Raw genomic sequence first — 22,541 nt, 5'->3', positions numbered from 1 at the left:
CTTTCTGAGAATGGACAGGCCTTGACTCATCAACAATTTGTTGATGATACCATGCTGCAGGGAATCCCCACGGTCAAAGAAGCTCTTGCATACAAACAAATCCTGAGTGACTTTGCCATGGCTACAGGTATGGAGGTTAATCTTTCCAAATCTAAGATTTTTTTCTTTAATACCAATATTGCTATTCAAAGGAATATCTCCAGAATTCTGGGCTTTCAAAGGGATTTCCTCCCTTCAAAATATTTGGGAGTTCCTCTAACTGCTAAACCTTTGCACAAGAGCATTTGGGAGCTGGTGATTAATAAGATGCAGGATAAAATCAGGAACTGGACTATCAGATCTTTAAACTTGGCTGGTAGGTTGGTGCTTACAAAGGCTGTTCTTCAATCAATCCCAGTTTTCATGCTATCAGCACTCCCAACACCAAAAGGAGTCTTACAAAAATTCAGAACCATTCAAAGAGACTTTCTTTGGGGTAAGGGGGAGAAAAGAAAGAAATGGGCCTTGGTAGCCTGGGAAAAAAATTGCAAACCTAAAAATCATGGGGGTCTTGGATTGGATGATCTAGAGGTTCTAAGTAGGGCTTTAGGGGCAAAATTATGGTGGCGTTGGGTAAAAGACCCAAAGGCTCAGTGGGCTAGTATCTAGAAAGAAAAATATGCCAGCACTTGGAAAATTAATGATCACATAAGGATTTCTGGAAGTATAAAGGGCTCACACATCTGGAATAAGGCCTGGGAGAATAGAGGCTTAGTACAAAAGAACAGCTTCTGGGAAATCAGAGAGGGAGATCTTGCTTTATTTTGGGAGGATAAATGGCAACAAGAACCTATACTGTTAAAAGAGGATTTTTTGGACCTCAAGAAAGAGATAGACACCATATGGTTATCTAAGGTAAAAGATTTTTGGGATCAAACCAATAGTGCAGGAAAATGGAGAACCTGGAGGAATGTTGATTACAGGGATGACAACCCCTTGAAAGCAAAAGTAGAGGCTCTTATGAAAATGTTGGAACAAAGGAAGATTCTAGTAATAGGGGGCATGACCAACTTAGATGGGGCAACAATAATGAGGGTACCTTTAATCTTAAGGAGGCAAAACACATACTCCTTGAGCTGGATTCTCATGCTCCAGATAGGATTTGGCAGAATCTATGGAGGCATCAAGGTTGGATGAAGATTAAACTCTTCATGTGGCTGGTTCATCATAAGAAAATTCTGACTTGGGATAACATTCAGAAGAGGGGTGTTCTGGGGCCTTCCAGATGCCAGCTCTGTGAGGCCCAAGAGGAAACTATGGAGCACCTTCTCAATAATTGCATCTTCACCTCCAGGTTGTGGGATTCTTTTGCCACCATTTTCCAACAAACCGATAGGGACAGAGGGAGTATTATCAATACCCTAAACAACTGGAGGCAAAACTTTTCTGATAATGAATTTCTTGGCTCAACTTGGGCTCTTACGCCAAGCTTCATTATTTGGAATGTCTGGAAAGAAAGGAACAACCAAATCTTCAAAAATGAAAAGAGACCCTACCAATGTCTTTTTTAGCAGCTCTTAAAACAGCTTAAGGAGACGGTTGGTACTGTAGTGCGAAATCCCCCTAAGAATCCACCTTCAGATGCTGAAATGAGGATACTCTGACAGTTGGGTATGCAGGGGCTTATTCCTTAGGGCCTGGACAGGAAGGTTAGGAAAATGGATACTGAGCAGGATTACTGGTATCCTCCCCCTCAGGGTTTTTTGAAATATAACATTGATGGGGCTTCAAAAGGCAACCCGGGCACTGCTGGCTTTGGAGGGGTGTTAAGGGATGAAAATGGAAATATCCTTTTCATCTTCCATTGCCATTTAGGTAGAGCCACTAACAATATGGTGGAATTAATGGCTATGGAGCAATGTTTAGAACTCCTGGAGCAGGATAATTGCCAAAATGTGATTGTCGAAGCTGATTCTGAGTTAATCATTAACTCGGTCAAAAGAATTAGTTGTGGTACGAGTCGGAGAAGGTCTCAAAACATTGGAGGCTGATCCAGGTCTTTCAACGGATCTAGCTCCACCTCCTTGGCCTTCGCACAATAAGTTTTAACCATGTGCGAAGGACGGCCAACAAACTGGCGGATATTCTAGCTAATCAAGGAGTGAATTGTACCGTCAGCAGGGTCGCGATGGGTTGGCAAGGGTTGCCTCAGAACAAACTTAAGGCACATTGTCACTACCAGGCGGATGAAGACATGATGGTGTATCGAAATAGAGCCATGGAGGCGGGGTCTAGATGATTTGGTATCATTATGATTTGCTATTTTTTCCATAGTCTGGTCCTTCATGGGTTGCTCGGCAGACTCTGCTTCTCGGGTAGTTGGCCGGAGGGATGGAGCTTTATTTTACATGGGTTCATGAACTGGCATAGAGGGGATGGAGTGAGAGAACAGAATCCAGGCTTTCTCAGCTGTCGGAATACCCCAGATTTTCTTCACATGGACACAATACAACTCGCGAAGTGGTATTTTGTTTATCGCAAGCCTCTCAAGTTGGAAGCGATTTTTATGAAATGGGTGCAATTCCACTCACCACGCTACACATGGCCAAGGGGAGGGAATGAATACCCCCCTCATCGCACACTAACTATCAGTGCTTTAGACCCATGCGATATGATCCTCAGCCATCGAATCAAGCACGGAGGATCTACGGTTAGGAATAAACGAGCATGTAAGTGGGTCCAAGCAGTTAATCGTCAGGCTTCTAGGCACTACAATGTTTTCCTCAGCCGTTGGATCGGGCAAGGAGTTTTGACGGTTGAGATTAAAGGATGCAAGTCTGAATGTGGTTTTTTTTTCCGTTTCTTGGCAGGATTCGATGATTTTGAGTATTCCATTTGTTCGAGGGTTATTCCCCCATTCGAACCTGATTTCATGTAATTTTGGTCCCTTTTTCGGATTTCATGGGTCGACCGTATGGCCTCGACACTGTCTGTCATTTGAGGGTCTTGCGGTTTTGTTGGTAGGGTTCGGGGTTTTTACCCTTAACTCGATGCCCTTGGTTTTTAGAGATTAGTTTTTACTTGGTCCACAGTTCCACGTGGACGGTTGTATTTTATGTAAATTATTTTCCGATCTAATGATAACGAAGGTACGACTCTTGCTTTAGCAAAAAAACAATATTAATTTTTGGATTCACCATAGCATTGACTACTCCAATGACAACTTCATTGTCATTAGTAATCTTCGTTATTGGATTCACCAAATCTTCAGCCACTTGTAGTTGTGCGTAGTGGGATTCAAGATCATCTACATGCTCCTTCTCTGCGGCTTCTGCAAATTCTTCATAATCATCATCCATTTGTGGTTGAACACAGTGGGACTCACCAAACTCTTCATTTTCAACATGATTACTCCCCCTTTCACTAAAATTTCTCTCTAGGGTGTCCCAAGGCCCCTAAGGCTGTCTTTGCATCTACAATGAGAGTTAGAATATTGTCATCTATGCAGTCTTTTATGCATTTCAATGCAAAGACATTCATTTTCCTTTTCATTTCCAAATATTTCAAAAATATCTATAACATTTCCTGGTGTCACTTTAACCTTCTCAGCTTCTTGGCTTTTCCCATTTGTTGAGCACTAATAGAATGTGACTCAACAAGAAAATCAACCTACAGACATAGTGGTTTCCTGCAATAAAAGTGCCTCCATGGTGGCTTCTTTTCTGCTTAGCTTCTAGAAAATAGATTGGTGTACGAAGTTCTAATATCCTAAGGAAAGGCTTCACTCCCAAAAAAACTTGACTTTTCACACCTTTTCATGCTTTGTCTTAACAAAATATGATCGCGTTTGCTCACGACTTCTTGTTCTTCGACCAAAAAGGCACAAATTTTCGTGCTTTGACTTAAAAAAAGGCTCGACTTAGAAAAAAACATGGATTTTCTTAAAAGGCTTTCAGGGAGGAGCGTTTCTCACCTACTCGACTTGGAATTTAAACATAAATGGCTCTGACTTTAACTTCAACCACAAAAAGAAGAGATGTCAAAGCTTCTAGTGGAGCAAGATGCACAAATCAAAGCAATGGAAGCAGAAATAGAAAAACTGATGAAATAAATGGAATGGTCTGGTTGATTCTCCTTTGTAAATCATTTGGTCCCACCTCCAATTCTTGCATCATCTTTAAAACAAGGATTCTCAATGAGGTTGGAAAAACAACATCTATCCCATAAACAAGCTGATATGGGGACATGCCTATTAAATTTTTGGTAGTAAGTCTATCTGCCCATAATGCATTAATGATGTGTAAATGAAGAATATACACTCTAAAGTCTTTTATGACCTTTACTAGGGAAAAAGCTTGTTTTTCCATAATGTCATATTTCAATCCTACATTTCTCAAGGCATTGCTGAGGAAAGCAATGGGATGTTCATGGCCCTCATCGTTCCTTTGTAGGAGAACTGCAGCAATGGTGTGCTCTAAAGCAAATGAAAAAATTAGAAAATCTTTAGTAAAATCTCGACTAATCAACACAGATGCCTGAGTTAAACCCTACTTTACATTGTTAAATGATTGTCTTTCTTCCATGTTCCATTTCACCTCAGTATCTTTCTTTAGCATATTGGTATTATTACTTAAAAGTTCAGTTAAATTCAGAATGAATCTCCTTAGAAAATTTATCTGTCTAATAAAAGATTGAGCTTCCTTTATATTCCTAGGGGGATTAATTTTGAGTATAGTTTTGATTCTACTGGGATCTATCTTGATTCCTTCTTTCGAAATTATGTGTCCCAACAATTTTGATTCTTGCAAATCGAACAGTGTTTTCTTGGGGTTGAGGGAACTCCCAAATTTCTGACATTTTTCAAACACTCTTCTTAGGTGATTTAAGTGTTCCTCATCTGTTTTCGAAAAAAAAGTGATGTCATCCAGATATATAACTATGAAATGACCCATTTCATCAGCAAAAGTAAAATCCATGGCTCTCTGAAAAGTCACTCCAGCATTCATTAGACCAAAGGGAATTTTCACATACATGAAAATGCCCCAAGGTGTAGTAAACGATGTTTTCTCTTGATTGTCTGGGTGTACTAAGACCTAGTTATAACCAAAAAAGCCATCCAACAAGGAAATCCTACTGGATCCAACCACCTTTTGTAGGATATGGTCCATCTTAGGTAGAGGGTAATTGTCTTTTAGAGAGGCTTTATTTAAATTCCGGAAATCAATGCAGAGCCTGATTTCACCAGTCCTTTTTCGAGTGGGAACCAAATTGGACACCCATTTGGAATATCTTAGAGGTACTATGATTTTTGCATCATACATTCTTTTTACCTCTTTTTCAACCAGAGGCATAAGCTTTGGATTAATCCTCGTTAATTTTTGTTTAAAGGGTTTATGATCTTCTTTCAAGGGAATTTTATGTTGTATGATACTCACATCGTAGGATTTTAGGTCCTCATAACTCCAGGCAAAAACATCAATGAAATATTTGAACAATTTAATGTACTTCAACTTTTCAGCTGGGGGTAAGGATTTAGACAGTTTGATGATTTTTGGTTGAAGTTCAGTCCCAATATTATGTTCCTCAACACCAGCTCCAGTGGGTTCAATTTTGGGCTTCTTAGCTACATCATTGAAATCAAATAAATCTTCTAATGGAACAAGCCCTCTAGGTAGGATATTGTATTTCAGTTGTAAAATATATGTTTCTTGTTTTTCTTCATTTATTTTATGCAATTCTAATTTATTTTCACTAGTATGTACAACATCTTCTACATCAAATTCTATATCTATATTAGCATCTTCAAATTCGTCTTTAGACTACAAAAAGTTTTCAATCTGAGCATCATCTCCAAAAACCTGCCAGTATGTAATGTTATCAAGTACAGTAGGTCTATTTTTCACTTCGACATTATATGGACGAGTAGGATGAAATGGTAATTTACAAATACTTGCCAAAGTAGCAAGACCATCATGTAGTATATTTTGATCTCTTGAAACTGCAGACAAACTATATTCAGTGAAATAATCTAGAAAGTCTAACACAACATTTCTATAAGCTCTCATCCTAGAATGTTTTGCATAGTATTATCCTTTGATTTGTTTTATAACCAACTCAAAATCTCCATGAATGGTAATCTATTTAGCACCAAGTTTCTTCAAGAGCTGTAAACCTAAGATTAAGGCTTCGTACTTTGCAACATTATTAGAACACTGAAAATTCAATTTGTAGGAGTGACCTTCTAAGTGATGAGTATATGAATTAGAAACCCATACACCAGCACCAACTCCTTCTTTACTCACTAATCCATCAAAACTCAAATTCCATAAAACTTTATCTGAATTATCCTGCTTAGTGATTAATGTTTGACCATCAGCATTAAGACAAAAAACAGTATTATGATTTTGAATTTGTTCTTGTGTGCTTACATCATTGTAGAGGATAAACGCTTCTAAATCAAAATGAAAAAAATATATAGGAAAATTGTTAGGCCTATCCTAAGTGGTGACCATAAATTTCATGAGTTTCTCTCTATAGAATCTTTTGTTCTAACCAAAGACAAGGATTGTTGCATAGGACATATCCATCTATAAGGTTCCTTGGAGTTTGTCTCCCCACAAACAGGAGAGAAGCATGCCATATTTGGGTGGAAAATCAGCAACAATTATATCCATAAGTACACTTTTGACAGGGATTTGAACTAAATTAACACATAAATATTTTATAAGTCCAAGGCACTTAACTTGACTAGAATCAAATAAATATAGGTCTTTATATCTTCTGGTAATATCTAATCCCAACTTCTCCATAATTACTTTGGCATAAGATTATGGGAGGCCCCTGAGTCAAGAATAGCGTTGTGTAAGACCTTATCATGAAGATTTAGGCTAACATAAAAGGGAGGTCCATCTCCCTCTTGAAGTTTTCCATCAACTTCTGGTCCAAATAGTAATTTAGGTTGATTATCTGATACATTAACTATATCAATGTTTTCTCCTATGCTTAATGCTTTCATTACCTGGGATCTATAAGCAGTTTTATTCATCAATTCTCTCAAAGGAATGGGGATTTTGAGTTTAGCCAATTAATTTTCTATATTAAATGATATCTGTGTTTTATTTGAATTGGCAAATCCTTGTTTATGAGCCACATCCTTTTGGGGTATATCTCTTGGTTGGTTGGTAGAGGGATCACTAGTTTGAATTGTTTTGGATGCAGTTTTAGTTTTTTTCTGGATTAGAACATCAGGATTCTTTCTAGTAAGAATCTAAACATTCTTTTTGGCAGGTGTTTCAGTTGGTTTCTTTGGGGGAGTATCTAAGTTTTTCCTACTCCTAATGTTGTACTATTTATGGACATCCAAAATGGCATTCTCAAAACCTTTCTTGTAATCCTCTGATTCTTCAGGTTCTATTTCATTTTGGGATAATAGGAAAAGGTCTTGTTCTTCCTCAGTCAGGAAAATATAGTCATTATCATTTACTCCCATGAGATTTATTTGAGTTTCCTCTGTATCATCAGCTACTTCGACCTCCTCATATGTATAATTTTCTTGAAAAGGAGGTATTACCTGTTGGTCTGGACCTTTTGGGTCCCTTTGTTTTATTCGGGGTTGATTTCTTTGATAGTTTGGATTTTTTATTTTCCTAGTTTGATTTTCTCTCTGAGGAGCCCTATTACCTATACTAATTCTATCCATCATTTTTTCTACTATTATAAGTAGAATTTCTAATTTATAATCAATAGAAACAGAAGATGAAGGTTCCTCCTTTATTGTTACTCTTTTTTCAGCTTTTAACTTAGCTTTCTTGGCTAATAAATTAGCATCTACTTTAAGTGTGTTTGCTTTCATTTCCTTTAAGGTTGAGCGATCTCTTTCTCTCAGTTGATAGGCCATATCAACATCGAATCCTTCTGGGAAATGTATCAAGGCCAAGCCCAAGGGTGGTTTAATGGCAATGGGAATTGCATTGTAAACCCTATTGAATCTGTCATAGTACTCTTCTATAGTTTCATTTGGACCTCTCTTAAGGTTTTTATAATCATTAAGGATCTGCAGAAGACTCTTTTTAATTTCCTACCTAGTTAGGAAAGATTGGTGAAAAACAACAAGGTCAGTTACACTACCTGCTGCTAAGTTTTTGAACCACTTTCTAACTTATCCACCTAAGCTTTGAGAAACAAGCCTTAGTTTTACATCATTCTCATCTACTTCATGAAGATCGAAAAATTCATTCATCCTATCTATGTGTTGTTGTGCAGTGACAACAATATTACCATCAAATTGGGGAATCCTAGTTTGATAGTCTTGGGGCATATCATGCAATTGAGCAGGTAAAACCAGGGGTGCATAGCGAGAAACCATGATATTTGGTCTTAAGGGAGGAGAAGATATAGGATTTGTGGGAATTAATTGAGTGACTACTTGTGATACTATTGGATGAGTAGTAGAAATTATAGAAGATGTAGGGCCAACTGATGTTGGATGAACTAATTGGGAAGATGAAGCAGATGTTGCAATGGTAAGAGTAGAGAGCTCAACAGACTGTTTTATGTAAGCTTGATGTACAACCTGATCATGGGCTGAAACAAGATCTTGTAGTTTGTCAAATTCCCAAAGGGCTTGCTGATCCAAATCAGGTTCAACAGATTGTCTTATTGGTTGATATGGTTGAAGAATGGCTTCATTAAGCACTTACTGATCAACAAAAGATTTAGACTTAGTCCTGAAAAGGCTGTGTTTGAAAGTTAGGTCGAACTGAATATCTTGAATGGTATCGAGGTTTTCAGGAAGAGAATTATCCCTTGAAAGGGGGCTATTGCTTCCTTGGATTTCAGCTAAACTTCTCCTTCTGAGTATTCTTTCAGGATTGTCTAAAATTTCAGGTGCGTCTGGATTAGGATTGGCTCAAGTATAGATTCTTTTTGGATCTAGATCTTTAAAAATAAAAAACAACAACCTCTAATCCTTTATTTCCAATGTGTTGATCATTAAATTCCTTGAAATAAGGATACATAAACTAGGGAAATAATCTTATGATAATGAAATGAAGGATTATTTTTCTTCCCTAATACGGTCGCTAGAATGTTAGCACTCGGTAATTATTTGAGGTTGTAGAAGAAAATCACCAAGGTAACCACAAACCAACTTTGGAAGCTTGGATCTAGCCTTGCCAGCTTCAGAGAGGGCTTTCTCTGTAAGATTTAACTTTGTTGGATTGAATATTAGGCTAATTATGAAGTTTGGAGTTTGATTTGTATTTGAATGTTTAGTTTGTAACTATATTACCATTAGGCTATGGAGTCCGTTACATAAAATACAGATCGACTGCAGTGTCTACAGATAGATCTCATAGGGTAGGGTAGCCAAACCGAATGGATTCTTCTAGTTTATGATATGGGGAAGGAAGAATAGATTAAGATTCAATTTAAATATAGAGCATTGTTACCTGAAATCTATATTTAAAGATCAGAAGAAAACATTGAATTTATTTGTAGCCCGGTGCAGATTGTAGATTTAAACAAATTCTTCCATTTACTTATCTATTGAATAATTCAGATTTGAAAACAACTATGTGTTATAAACAGAGAAATATAAACACATAAGACAGATAGATTCACTTCACCAACAACTTAACACAAGAATCTTGTGAAAGAGATTCTGTATTACTGGTAATCTGTTGATGCTTCAGAAAATATACAATAGTGTTCTTCGTACAAAAACCAACCTCTATTACTTCAACAATTGAAGTATTTATAACTAATTTACAAAAAATATCCCGTCAGGATGATGAGGATGTATATACAAAATAATAGGACTGAATCAAGCTAACTTATTACAATAATATTAGGGAAATTGAACTGTTTGAAGTGGTGGCACCGAAATGATGGAATAGTTGGTTGTCTGGCGTTGAAATTATGAATGTGCTATAAAGCTAAGTTGTGCCACCGAAATTACCTTTTACTCTAGTAACTCACAGAGTTTATCCCAGTGTTATTTTCTTGGGATATTCATCTTCATCAACTTCCTGCACACTTCATCGACTTCAATATACTTGGAAAATGTCAGTCGGGTGATGAACAAGTTTGGAATTGCATACTGAATGTCGAAATCATATGACAATGCTTCTAGGAACACCTTTCCTGTCATACTAAGTCTTCCAGCTGTAACCTTTGAACTGTCCCTTGCTTTGGTCATAATCTTCTCACTGTAATCTAACCACGTACTAAGCTTGTCGTTAATCACTAACAGGTTTGGAAGTCCTTTCATATAGAGAGGCTCAAGCTTGGCGATTAATCTTTGTATACCTGTGTTCATATTTCGACCTTTCTCTTCAAGTTGTCTCATAAGATTTATTTTAATCATGACTTTCCTGACTTCCAATATTGTTTCAGTCTTGTCTTCAATTTCTAACTCTTCCAATTCTTGATTGTTCTTGGAATTTAGAAATTTGATAACGCAGTGGCTTCATTTGGTTTATCTCCTAGTTGCTTTCTGACCTGCTCGATGGCTTCATTTGACCGTTCAATCAGCTGCTGTTGTTCAAAAATGATTTGGATTGAAGGCCAAATGTCCTCCATGTCTTCATTAATCCTTTTCCATATATTTTCCTTTACCTGTGCCAATGTATTGCCCATAGCACTGTCTTTTTCCATTTTTTTCAATCTTTGGGACAATGTCTGAGACTTTTGTGTTCCTGTCATATAGGCATTTTCAAAACTTGTACTCTTCTCCTATAAAATATTTATCTCTAGCTTCATCTTCTTTAGCTCCTCTTCCTGTATAGACATGTTTTCCATAGATTGAGCTAACTTAGCTGAGTCATCTACAATTGATGTGGGAAGCACAATAGAAGATGATGTTCCGGTTATCATAGTTGCTATAGGGACACCTATCTATAGTGGAGATGCAATGGGAACTGCATCAAGAGGAACAAATGCGAGTTGTGAACTATGTTCCTTTTCTTTCATCACTTTTTCCATTTCTACTTCCATTACTTTGATCTGTGCACCTTGCTCCACTAGAAGCTTCAACATCTCTTCCTTTTGTAGCTCTATTTCTCCAAGTTCCTTGGCCTAGGGGTCTTCTGTTGCTAGTGGCTTCAATTGCTTCTTTAGAGTTGATATGTCAACATTCTTCTTTCTGATTATCTCCTCCATAGATTTTGAATTATCTAGATCAAGGCCTGCTTTGACCACCATTTCCTCCAGGTATTTGATTCTGGCATCTTTGGCAAGTCATGACACTTTCTCCAATTTGAGTTGAGACTACACATTATTTAAAGTAAGTTGTAGCTTATAGGCAGTAATAGTTGTCTATGTAAAAGTAGAATATACCATCTCTCCTGCCTGCCTGTGCATATCTATTTGATCTAAAGGATGGACATCCTTTGCCTCAAATTCAAAAGTGGTTTGTTTGAAATCTGCTGCTGACTTTGGTTGAGGGACCTGGGCCTGCAAGAATGCCATATGCATCCTTCCCTTCTCTGTATCATATGCTGAGATGAGTCTGTGCTAGATGGAGGAATATTTCTTCCTGAATTGAGCTGATATATTATCATGAATGGCTTCATTCCTCTGCTTAATCTCCTTGTATCTCTAAAAAATGTCCAACTACCTCTGCTTTGTGGATGTTTCTGGTGTCTAAGGGACAGTAGCTGGAATCTCTTTAGTAACTGAGGAAGATGGGGACTCTGTGGTACCACTGTCCAACTTGAAAGTCTTCAAACCTGAGAGCACAATAGTGCCTTGTGTGTCCTCTAGTGATGGGAAGTCTATTTTAGAGCCTGAGTCTGCTTTAAGCTTCTTAGTATATATTTTGAATTCTTTAGCTAAGACTTCGGTCACTGAGGGAGAATCATCCTCTCTTGCTCTCTTATATATTTTTTCCCTGGGTATGGGAGTCTCTGAAGCTGTCCTGGAAAGTACCTGCTCCTTAGCCTCCTGCAATGTATTTTCTACCCAAGTGTGCTGGTTCATATACTTTTCTATTTCAGGCCTCTGAGTATGCACATATGGTGTAGCTTTTTGTCCCACTCTCAACTTGGAAATTAACCCAAAGGGGTCATAAGACCAAGTGAAATTGAGAGGGAAGTTCATCTATTGCAAGAGTTCTGCTTGCTCTCCTACTGCTCTACTGATGAAGATAAAGGGTCCTACTTGTGTTTTGATCTGGAACTAAGATTTCTTCTTGGTTGCCACAAAATGTCTGGATTTCCAGAGGTGTATCTCATCGGATTGATCAAGGAAATTATCCCGAAACCAATAGCGTAATTTGAAGAGGTCGAATTCACATTGAGTTTCGGCAATTTTGTAATCTTTGTCTACCAGTGGAATATGGTCTAAGTCAATAGGGGGAGTAAGCATCAGATTGACTATGGGGGCGACTTTGGGAGCCATTGCAATTACAGAATGAATCAGAGTAAGGGTGTACAAAAGGGATTGGAAATGAGTTTTAATAATTCATGGGGAATTCAAATGTGGCAGACCTCTGTGATTTATCAAAAACAAGCAACGGAAATTTCGCTGTGAGACAAGAGTGCAACGGAGGTGAGAACGATGTTCTGGAGGCAAAGAGAGAAAAGGTGTGATTGCAAGTGAGAGTTTGATTTTTATTCGCTGCAAACAAGCCTTAACCGTTGGCTTAATGGCCTTAACATGCCATTAATTCATGTAATGGCACGAGAAAATGGATAGAGAATTTATGGAGGTTGCAACGGTCATAGATGTGGTAATAGGGGATTGGTGGGTAAGTGGTGTAGGACCGTTCGCGAGAGTGACGGGAGTAAGGGCACGTGGGATGATAGGATTGGTAGCAGAAACGGGACATGGAGGCGACAATTGGTGGTAAGGTGGATTGCAGTAGGAGGCAATACAACTTTTGGAGGTTGGGGCGACGGTATCCGGTAAGTGGAGGGGGGGTCCGAAATCACATGACGTTGACATGTAAAGGGGTGGTAAACCGCTTTTCAGACCCCCCCTTTCGTTAAACGTTATTGCTTCGGGGGGGGGGGGGGGGCGGTCTCAAAACCTATCTTGGGCTGTTGGATCGATGCTATGGGAGATCAGGTGGTCGTGAAATGGGGGGAGGTTAACACCGGAGGGCCCCGAGACATTATTTCAGGTGCATGTATAATAACCCAAAGTTCAAACTTTGGATAACGAAGCACTTCAGACTTATTACATCAAAAACCTTTATTTTCATATCCTAATGCTATTCTAAAGCAAATGAGGGTTCATTTGAGCATGCTAACCCTTTCAATTTTTTCATTCTAAGAGATAAAGAGTATTTATTTCAAATGCTAAATTGATATAATCAACTACAATAATCGAGATTAAACTATTGGATTAACTTTATTCACCTATTGTACCTATCTAAGCTTACCCAAGATTAAACTTTTTGGCTAAGTTATTCACTCTAACCTAATTAACATAAATTGAAAACAACTTGAACATGATTAAATTGTATGCCTCAAGCAGAAAGGGATTGTGGCATTTTAAACATGCTGCACATAATTTCACAAATTTATTCTTTACAAAGTGTGAAGCCTAGAAGTGGCACTTAAGCTAGCATCGCTTTCACATTTATTCATTTTTTTGTGGAGTTCATTGATCATTTCTTTTATTTTTTCCTCTTTCTTCTATTTTTTGTATTTATACACTCTTTTCATTTTTTATTTTCATATTTCTATCTTTTTTTTGGAAATCATTTGCAGAAAGTTATATTATTTACAATATGAAATACTGAAAGCAATTACTCAATGATCAATTGATCCTATAAATTATAGGACCCTAACATTAAGTGCTAGAAAGAAATTATTGTTACACTGCAGTGATCCAGGTGGATGTTGGTGGCCACCTACCCATTCCACTTGGACCCCCACCACTGTCTCTTTTAGTTTTTTAGTTTCCTTATTTGTAGCACAATTTACTATTTTTGGCAGTTTTTCGGGTCCTGAACTTCTAGAGCCGTATTGAGGCCCTAAACAACGTTTTTTTGGAACACCAGGGCCAACATGGGTTTTGGACCAATGTTGGCCACTCGAAAGTTGTATTCATCAGATAGATATTTCTAACGAGGTATTGTGGGCGTCAAATAGAGATTGTATGACAAAGTTACAACCCCAAGAAGTTGATGTACCAATTTATTCAAACGAGGTCCATAGTTTGGCACTTCATCTCCTAGGGTTAGGTTTTTGGATGTTTAGGGTTTTCCATTGTTTCTCAATAATAAATAGGCTTTTGAGCCTCATTATAAAACAGTTTAGAGGCATGTAGCCGCCACATCTCTTCTTAGAGATAAACTACCATCACCTGAGCTAGTCTTATTTCAATTTTCTTTGTAAGCATATTTCAATATTTGATATTAATGAAATGAAGTGTTATTTATGCTGCATCTTTATATTTATGCTTATATCTGTAATTTTTTGCATTCTTGTTTAAATTTAGATCAGTCGTATCAGAGTGGTATGCTCTTTCTTTGTTTTTATTTGCATGTCCCCAATGAGGCCGATATATAAGGAGTTATGGCTTAAACTGGTCAAACATTTGCAAGACTAGCCTCGCAAATCCCGATAGCCTCCCATGGCAGAAGAAAAGAAAGACGAGGGGGAAGGAGATCCTATCAAAATCTTGCTTGAAGAAGCCCTTGAGCAACAAAGGAATACGATGATGAACAACTTTTCCCAGATCCTTCAACGACTACCCAGGGGTGACGCATCTACTTCCAACAGCTACTTTGGAAGCACCACATCCTTTAAGGTACAAGTTAACTTTTACATTCCCATATTTGAGGGTCGGATAGATGCAGACGCCATAGATAAATGGTTAAATGTGTTAGAAGGATATTTTTCTGATCATGATTTTTCTAGTTGGGAAAGGATTACTTTTTCTCTTCTCAAAGCTACCCCCACGTCAAGGACTAGTGGGAATCCTACTATGAGCAAAAGGATGAAAGTATGCCCTCACTATTTTCGGTTGCACCCACTTGGGATTCGTTTTGGGACGCCATAAACGAGCAGTACTACCTTGTCGAGAGCTATAAGGATAAATACATAAATTGGACCACACTGCGACAGGGAAGGGACCAAGACGTGCCAAAGTTTACCAATGGTTTTCGTACCCTTCACACGAAGTTGGGTATCAAGGATTCTGAGAAACATTTGGTACTCAAGCACAGTGACTACTTACACAGGTACACCCATGATGAGATGGAGTTCCTGGACATCTCCTAGCTCGGCAGGGCGTACCGATACACTGTCAAGATTGAGGAGAATATTAAACAAAAAAATCGATACTTTGGATCTCTGAATCCGAAGAAAGGGAAAGACACCCCCAAACAACAAAGCAAAGGGCAAAGCTAAGGCGAGGTGACCTAGGATAACCCGTTGAATCCGCAAGAAAAGAACAACACCACGAAGACAAAGAAGGACACAAGAAAGTGGTGTGAGTTCCATAAGCCACACACAACACAATTGAGTGTCAGGCCAAGAAGTCACTAGTGGACAAGTTGAAGGCATCTGAGTCCGACGCATGTTCAAACTCTGAGTTAGAACCCAACAAGGGGAATGACAAAGGGAAGCATATCATTGACGCGGATCCTAGTGCCACGATGGTCACCACCAAGATCCAAAAGATTGAGCCTGGATATCTAGAAGAGGGGGAGCACCTATTCCACTCACAGATGTGGGTGAAGGGTTCTCTGCTACAATTCATTGTCGACAGTGGGAGCCAAAAGAACCTCATTTCAGTAGAGGTCATGAAGCAGTTGGGCCTACCGACTACAACACATCTGCATCCATACACCATTAGGTGGCTTCACCAAGGATGAGATCTCCACATCAGCCAGTAGTGCCACCTTCCCTATAACATCAAACCCCTCATAGATGAGGTGCTTTGTGATGTTGCTCCTCTTGAAGTTTGTGATGTATTGTTAGGAAAACCATATGTATGGAAGCGGCACACTGTATATGATTCTAGATCTCACTCTATTATTATTTATTTGGGTGCTAAGTTATACAGGATACTGGAGGTGGCCCCACCTACAACCATCTTTGATCTCTGCTAAGCAATGCAGTAAGGTCATCTCCCAGATTGGAAAATTTGTTTTCTTTCTGATTCACTCTCAAAGTAAGGGGAAGGTCATAGCCATTTCCATGGCCCCAAGGAAGGGTTCCTCCAAGCTGCAGAAGCAGGTGGATGCGATCGTGGAAGAATACAAGGACATATTCTCCTCACCAACAGGGGTACCCTTTCATTGTCAGGTCAAGCATTCAATCGATTTGACTCCTAGAGAAACTCTGCCCAATGGACCGATATATCGGCGTTCCATTCTCGAGAATGAAGAGATCAAGTGGAAGATCCAGGAGTTGCTGCAAAAAGGGCACATCCGACCAAGTTCCTTGCCTTGTGGGAGCCCGATTGTACTCGTACAGAAGAAGGAAAAAACTTGGAGGCTCTGCATTAGTTATCAGGCATTAAACAAAATCACTATTAGGAATAGTTATTCAATCCCATGGATTGATGACCTACTGGACCAACTCAAGTGGGCCAATTATTTCAACAAGATAGATCTAAAGTCTGGTTATCACCAGGTTCCAATAGAGCCCACATATGTATGGAAGACTACCGTTAAATCCAAGGAAGGAATTTTGAATGGTTTGTTATTCCCTTCGGGTTGAAAAATGTACTTGTTAGTTTTATGAGGCTAATGGATGACATCTTATGACCCTTCACCAACTCGTTCATGGTGGTTTATCTGGACGACATCCTCATCTACAGCAAGAGTTGGGAAGAATACTTGCAACACATTCAGGAGGTCCCATTAGTCTCTATGATGGGAAAAATAACATCATTCATGTTTTCAGCCTCATTTCTATTTTCATCCATGGTGTAAGTGTGTGGAATGGTATCTTCTTCTTCTTCCCCAATAGTCTCTTCAAATATTTCAGGTTTTTTTCCTAAGGGGTCCTCTAACTCTCTTGTATTCAGAGAGGGAAGATGAAATTCACCGAAGAAGAGGGAAGGTTAACTGTTTGATGGTGTGGGGGTATTTGGAAATAATTTCCCTAAAGTCTCTCTACTCCTACGAGGAATGAAAGAAAAAGATTCTTTTCTGTTTTTATGAATTTTTTCTCAAGATCAAATGCAAGACAAGAAGGAAAGCAATAGTAACATGTATCTAGCAAATGCAAAATATAAAGAAAAAGCAGAAACTATAACTACGTAGACACCTCCCCGGTAACGATGCCAAAAAGTGATGAGCCTTAGTATTGCAGCAAGAATGTTGCAACTCCTAGGGCTACCAACTTTACTTTATAAACACGAGTTTCATACAAACTTGGAGGTGATAGTGCTATATACACAACATATGCATCATTCTACTCATGTCACTTCTCAACTAGGGCACTTGACCATTAGGGTTCCAGACCATTCCTCTATTGGACTAAAGGGAGTTTGACTATTGACAGTGGAATGTAAAACTAGTTCTAGTGCAGGAAAAGTAAATGCTTGTCAATTCAGGAAATGAAAGCTGCTAACTTGTAAATGCTATGAAATGACATAAATCATCTAGCTATGAAATGACACAAATCACTTGCAGGAAGGAAACTATTATAATCCTACACTTAATCATCTAGCTACCAAAACTACTTGAAAATAGGAATTTATTCTATCATATCAAAATCCAAACATGCATGCATTAATTATCTCATTCACACTTTCATAACAGAGAAAAAGTCCTAATTGCTAAATTTAGAAATATAAAATCTAATGCTATTTGATCTTGCAGGAGGGAAAGGAATGAAAAGGCTAGTCTAGGTGGCACTTCTGGTCATGGAGTCCAAGCTGAGGGGTTAACCTACTCCTACACTAGGCTATACTACCATTTCAGGTCAAAACATGCAGCTACAAGTTTGCTACAGGAAACTACTACAAGATGTCTTGAACTACTACAGGACGTCTTGTGCTACTACAGGAAGTTGGCTGAGAGGTTTTGGATGACAAAAATGGTGAGATGAAGTGTTGGAAGGGTGCATTATAGTTGTGGAAGGTGCAGGGAAGGTGAAAATCACACAAGGCCAAGCCCAACACTTAAAGAAGACCATATTTGCTCAAGACAACTTGCTCATGGTGGCTGGAAAACAAATGTTTGGAATATGGCTTGGTATGCCTCAACATAAGGTGGAGAAGACCTAGGTGGAGTTGCTTGGGGGTAACCCTTCCTGCAGATAAAAAATCCGTACAATGAAACCTGTTTCTCTTTTCATTTACAAATTATTACATGTCAACATGGAAAAGATGAGTTGAATTTAGAAATTCTGACCTAACTATTGTTAGAGACTAGACCTATGGAATGGACTACCTTCTAAGCTACAACAATATTAAAAAACAAACTAACAACTGCAAATATTTCCAAGGAATCATAAACATTTATCTAGCTAAGAATGAAACTTAACCTAGGCAATGAATAAAGGACAAACTCTATTTTTGGGTTGTGAGAGTGGGGTCCCCTAATCATGATCCCATAAGGGAGATGAGAGGGAGGTCACTGTCACAAGATTTTCTGGTATATCTTCCTTCACTAGACTGTAACACTAATCGAATCTCTAAGCTAACGAAAGCATGGATAAGAAATAACTTATTCAACTTTATAAGCTAAACAAAAACATAAATAAACTTCAACAGTAAATCAACATTCTAAGCTAAGAATACAGATACAAAGGAGAGGAACTTCTGCTTCTATGTTTGGGCCCTAACCCAAGAGCTTCAACCCTCTGAGTCAACTCAATGCTAGATCATAACAGAATTTATCATTATGATAAGAATGTTAAATACATTATAACAATAACAGTCAAATGTGCTTTAGCTTAATGGCCTCTTGGCTACAATAAAACTTCCAATCCTAATGAGTCCCTTATCTTTCTTATTTATACAAAACTGGAGCTACCAACAACTCCTTAGAAAATAGGGATACTTGGATCCCTAACTCAAGAATAACTTTTCCTTGTTGGCACTAGCTTGGTTGCCAATGAACTTGACTTGCTTGGCTGCCTGTGACACCAAGATGATGAGATAGAGTGGGAGAATCTTTGAATGGTCTCAAGATTTAAGGAGGGAGACCACTTCCTATAATATCTCTTTCTTCTACTCTGAGTCCCTACACTCAAGTCAACTTAAAACTACTCCAATTTCTTGCATTTAACACACATTAGGCCATAGGACATAGTAACTCACTTTTACTCTTCTCACTAAGAAAAATATAATAAAGTCTGTAAATAAATGTGAGAAAAGACAATTTAATAAGCTGGAGAGTGGCATTGTGACCCATATAGTTTACCTATTGATGAGCCTCATGAGAGGCATTTCCATTTATATAAGATACTTTCTCTGTAATGATTTGTGGATTTATAAAATAAGTCCTGAAACTCTAGGTATGTGTAGTCGTGCTACTTTACGAACATGTATGACTTCATTTGATGATATCTCTCAAACCTAGAAACAAAAACAAAATTTGCAGAAAATTATTTGAGTTGATTGAAAATAATTTAAACGAGCTATCATGCACCATTTGAAATTCTATATAGAGGTTGTGGCACCAATATGATATTCACTGAAGATTCTTGTCCTATGTTCCATCAATTATCATACTTCCCATACCACTATGGGAAAGTGAGAAATTGCTAAAATGAGGTCGCCTAAGATTCAAGATGTTGTATAAATATTTTTTAATCTATGACATGGTTGTATAAATCTAAAATAACAATGAATGTGAAAACATGAAGTGCAAGGGGCCACAAAGGATGGTAGGGGTCTGTAGAGAAACATGGGTTGTTGTAGAGGTCTTGGAACCTTCATGTTGTAGACCAAAGGATGTAAAAAATCCATGTAAATATGGTCCTATAGTGGTGAATGAAGGTTCAAGGCTAAAAAATATTGTAATACTTGTGGAACAACTATGATAATTGTTGGACACCTAATCCTCTATGGGTTAGTGTAGAAGCGGAATAGACTAAGGAAGTCCAAGAGACCTTGGGATGTGGAACCCAATGGTCACACCATGTACTATAAATGTATATCATTTGTTAATAAAAAATGCACTCTCATGTTTTATCTTTCCTATTTGTCTTTTCCATGTGTGTGTTTAACATGGTATCAGAGCTGCAGGAGAATTTTGGCCCTGCTCTAATTTGAGATGTCAGTTTTGCCTTCTTGCGTGTCAGAACTACCATTACTATTCTTGCTGCAAGTTGTCATCACTGCCCCTTCAAGGAACCGTTACAACCTTTATGCATACTGGTGTCACTGTTATATTCCTAGCTATAACATTTAGTTTTGTCAGCTACGCCAAGCTAGTGCTATGGTGTAAGGCACAAGCAACTCGCATGATTAAGGGTTGTGCAAGACTGAACGTTACCTCTTTTGCTGTGACTAAACTGCTCTGGCATGTTCAGTTGCTCGTTCTGCAATACAATTTATAAACTGCCTTTATCAGGTATGAGCATTATTATTATGTGATTTGGTGGGTGAACATTTTGTCTTGTGCATTATATGCCCGCACAAAGATGTAAAAGTTGAACATTCACTGTCAAAGATTTAGCATTGTTTGTATGCCATAGTGGTTGCCAACAGCTCCAACGTTCTCTGTTGGATTATGTGTTGAATCATTTATGTAGTTAATGAATGTAGACTGTGTTGAATATCGTGTGCATTTGGTCAAAACTTCGTGGCTGCTCAGAGTGGTGTGATTGTTAGTGTGTACGACCTCTGGTTCTACGTTTGCATATTGATATGTGGTGCGTCCAACCATCATTGGCATAGTGTGTTGTGCGTTGGAATATCATGGTGTGTTGTGCATTGTTTGAGGTGGACTTGATCTGCATTTTGTTATGCGTTGTTTGAGGCCCTGATGTGCATTGTGTGTGGTGGAGCACTGTGTCATATTATAAGGTGGAATCGATGTATTGAACTCCATATGCTTTGAACTCCATTTTCAATAGTATCTCCCTCTTGAAGACTGAAATGATGAATGGTGGAGGAGAGGCAGAGTACTTTCATGTCTCTCTAGACCTGAAGAAAGATGGCGAATATATTCAAGCTGGCCTGATGTATGCCTAGAAGGCGGTTCTTTTTCCAGTAGACTTAAGAGTGGTTGCACTGTCTCTTGTTGAGAAGATCAGGTTTGGGCAATGCCAACAAGTCCATTTGAAGCACGGGAAAGATTTGTTTGTGACACCTCTTTGAGTAGATGGAGCACCTCGTTGTTGTTTTAAATAGTTTGCCTCGAGGTGAGAAGTCTCCAACTGTCCAAACTCAAATTGTTCACGATCCTTAGATGGAAACAACAATGATTCTTCTCTTGTGGAGGACAAAAATGTTTCCTGTAAGCTCTGATGCATTACTAACCATTGATGCGTTTGAAATTCCTGTAGCTGTGCATGATTTCTCAAACTGCCCAGGACTATGCCTTGAATCAGATTGACTTATATCTAGCCTTTTTGATTGTGTTGTTGATATTTGTGAAGATTCTGGAGCCCCTGTTGATGAACAATGTGCATCAACAAGTCCGGATCTAACCTTTGTAGGATCAAGCTAACCAGAGCGTGGATGAGATGTATCACGGAGACTAGAGAAAGAATGACATGGCTCAAGAGAACCTGACCGTGCTTGTTGCTTAACACCATTAGTTGCAGAATTAGATATTTGATAGAAATCATTCTGGGGAGTAGGACTGCACAGGTTGACCTGCCACAAATCAGAAATAAAATGATTTGTCTGATCTTTCCATAGCTCGAGCTTTGGCATATGACATGGTGTACAATGGAATTGAGATTGGAGGAGGAAGCTTGAGAATCTACAAACGTGAGATCCAAGAGAAGGTGCTGGAAACAATTGGGATTACACCTGATCAGGCAGAAGAAAAGTTTGGCTATTTACTTGAAGCTCTTGATTTTGGTGCTCCACCTCATGAAGGTATTTCCTATGGGCTTGATCGGTTGGTTATGCTTTTGGCTGGTGAAAGCTCTATCAAAGATGTTATTGCATTTCCAAAGACAACTGCAACACAATGTTCTCTAAAAAAAACACCATCAAGAGTTGATCCAAAGCAGCTTCGAAAACTTTCCTATTCCATTGAGAAGTTTACTGACTAGTGAAGCAGGTTAAGCTAGTTGCATAGTTACAGTTTTTTGTTCTTAACGATATAGATGGGTATTTTTGGCATATCATTATGGTGGGCTTGGTAGAAATAATCCACACATCCATGCATAATGTTTGCTAGTGAGATTTATCTTATAATGGCAGTGCATATTTTGTTGGTTAGTTTTGGGTTCTACTCTGATTAATTGAAGAAAGGAAGCTCAAATCAGATCCCGATGTACCATTACAAGGAATTTTGGAAGGTATCAATGTCATGAATATGTTAAAAATTGGAACAACTTATGCTGTTCTAAACTCATATTTCTAGAACAAATGAGGTATATAAAATGCTCTCCGCTATTGTGAAAATGCACTTAAAATCACTGTTCTTGGACAAAATATCAATAGTTTCATTTCGTGGAGAAAAG

General features: G+C 38.4%; 1 pseudogene; it reads left to right on the top strand.

The window, feature by feature from the left end:
* Nucleotides 1-21,785: 21,785 nt before the first annotated feature.
* On the top strand, nucleotides 21,786-22,127 carry LOC149143683 (aspartate--tRNA ligase, chloroplastic/mitochondrial pseudogene; annotated as a pseudogene).
* The last annotated feature ends 414 nt before the right edge of the window (nucleotides 22,128-22,541 follow it).

Source organism: Pinus tabuliformis, chromosome X (genome assembly GCF_031772625.1).
Source record: "Pinus tabuliformis cultivar Carrire ecotype Pingquan chromosome X, CPIR1, whole genome shotgun sequence".
Lineage (NCBI taxonomy): Eukaryota > Viridiplantae > Streptophyta > Pinopsida > Pinales > Pinaceae > Pinus > Pinus tabuliformis.
Note: the sequence above shows the minus strand (reverse complement) of the source record. Positions and strands in the feature narration are given on the sequence as shown.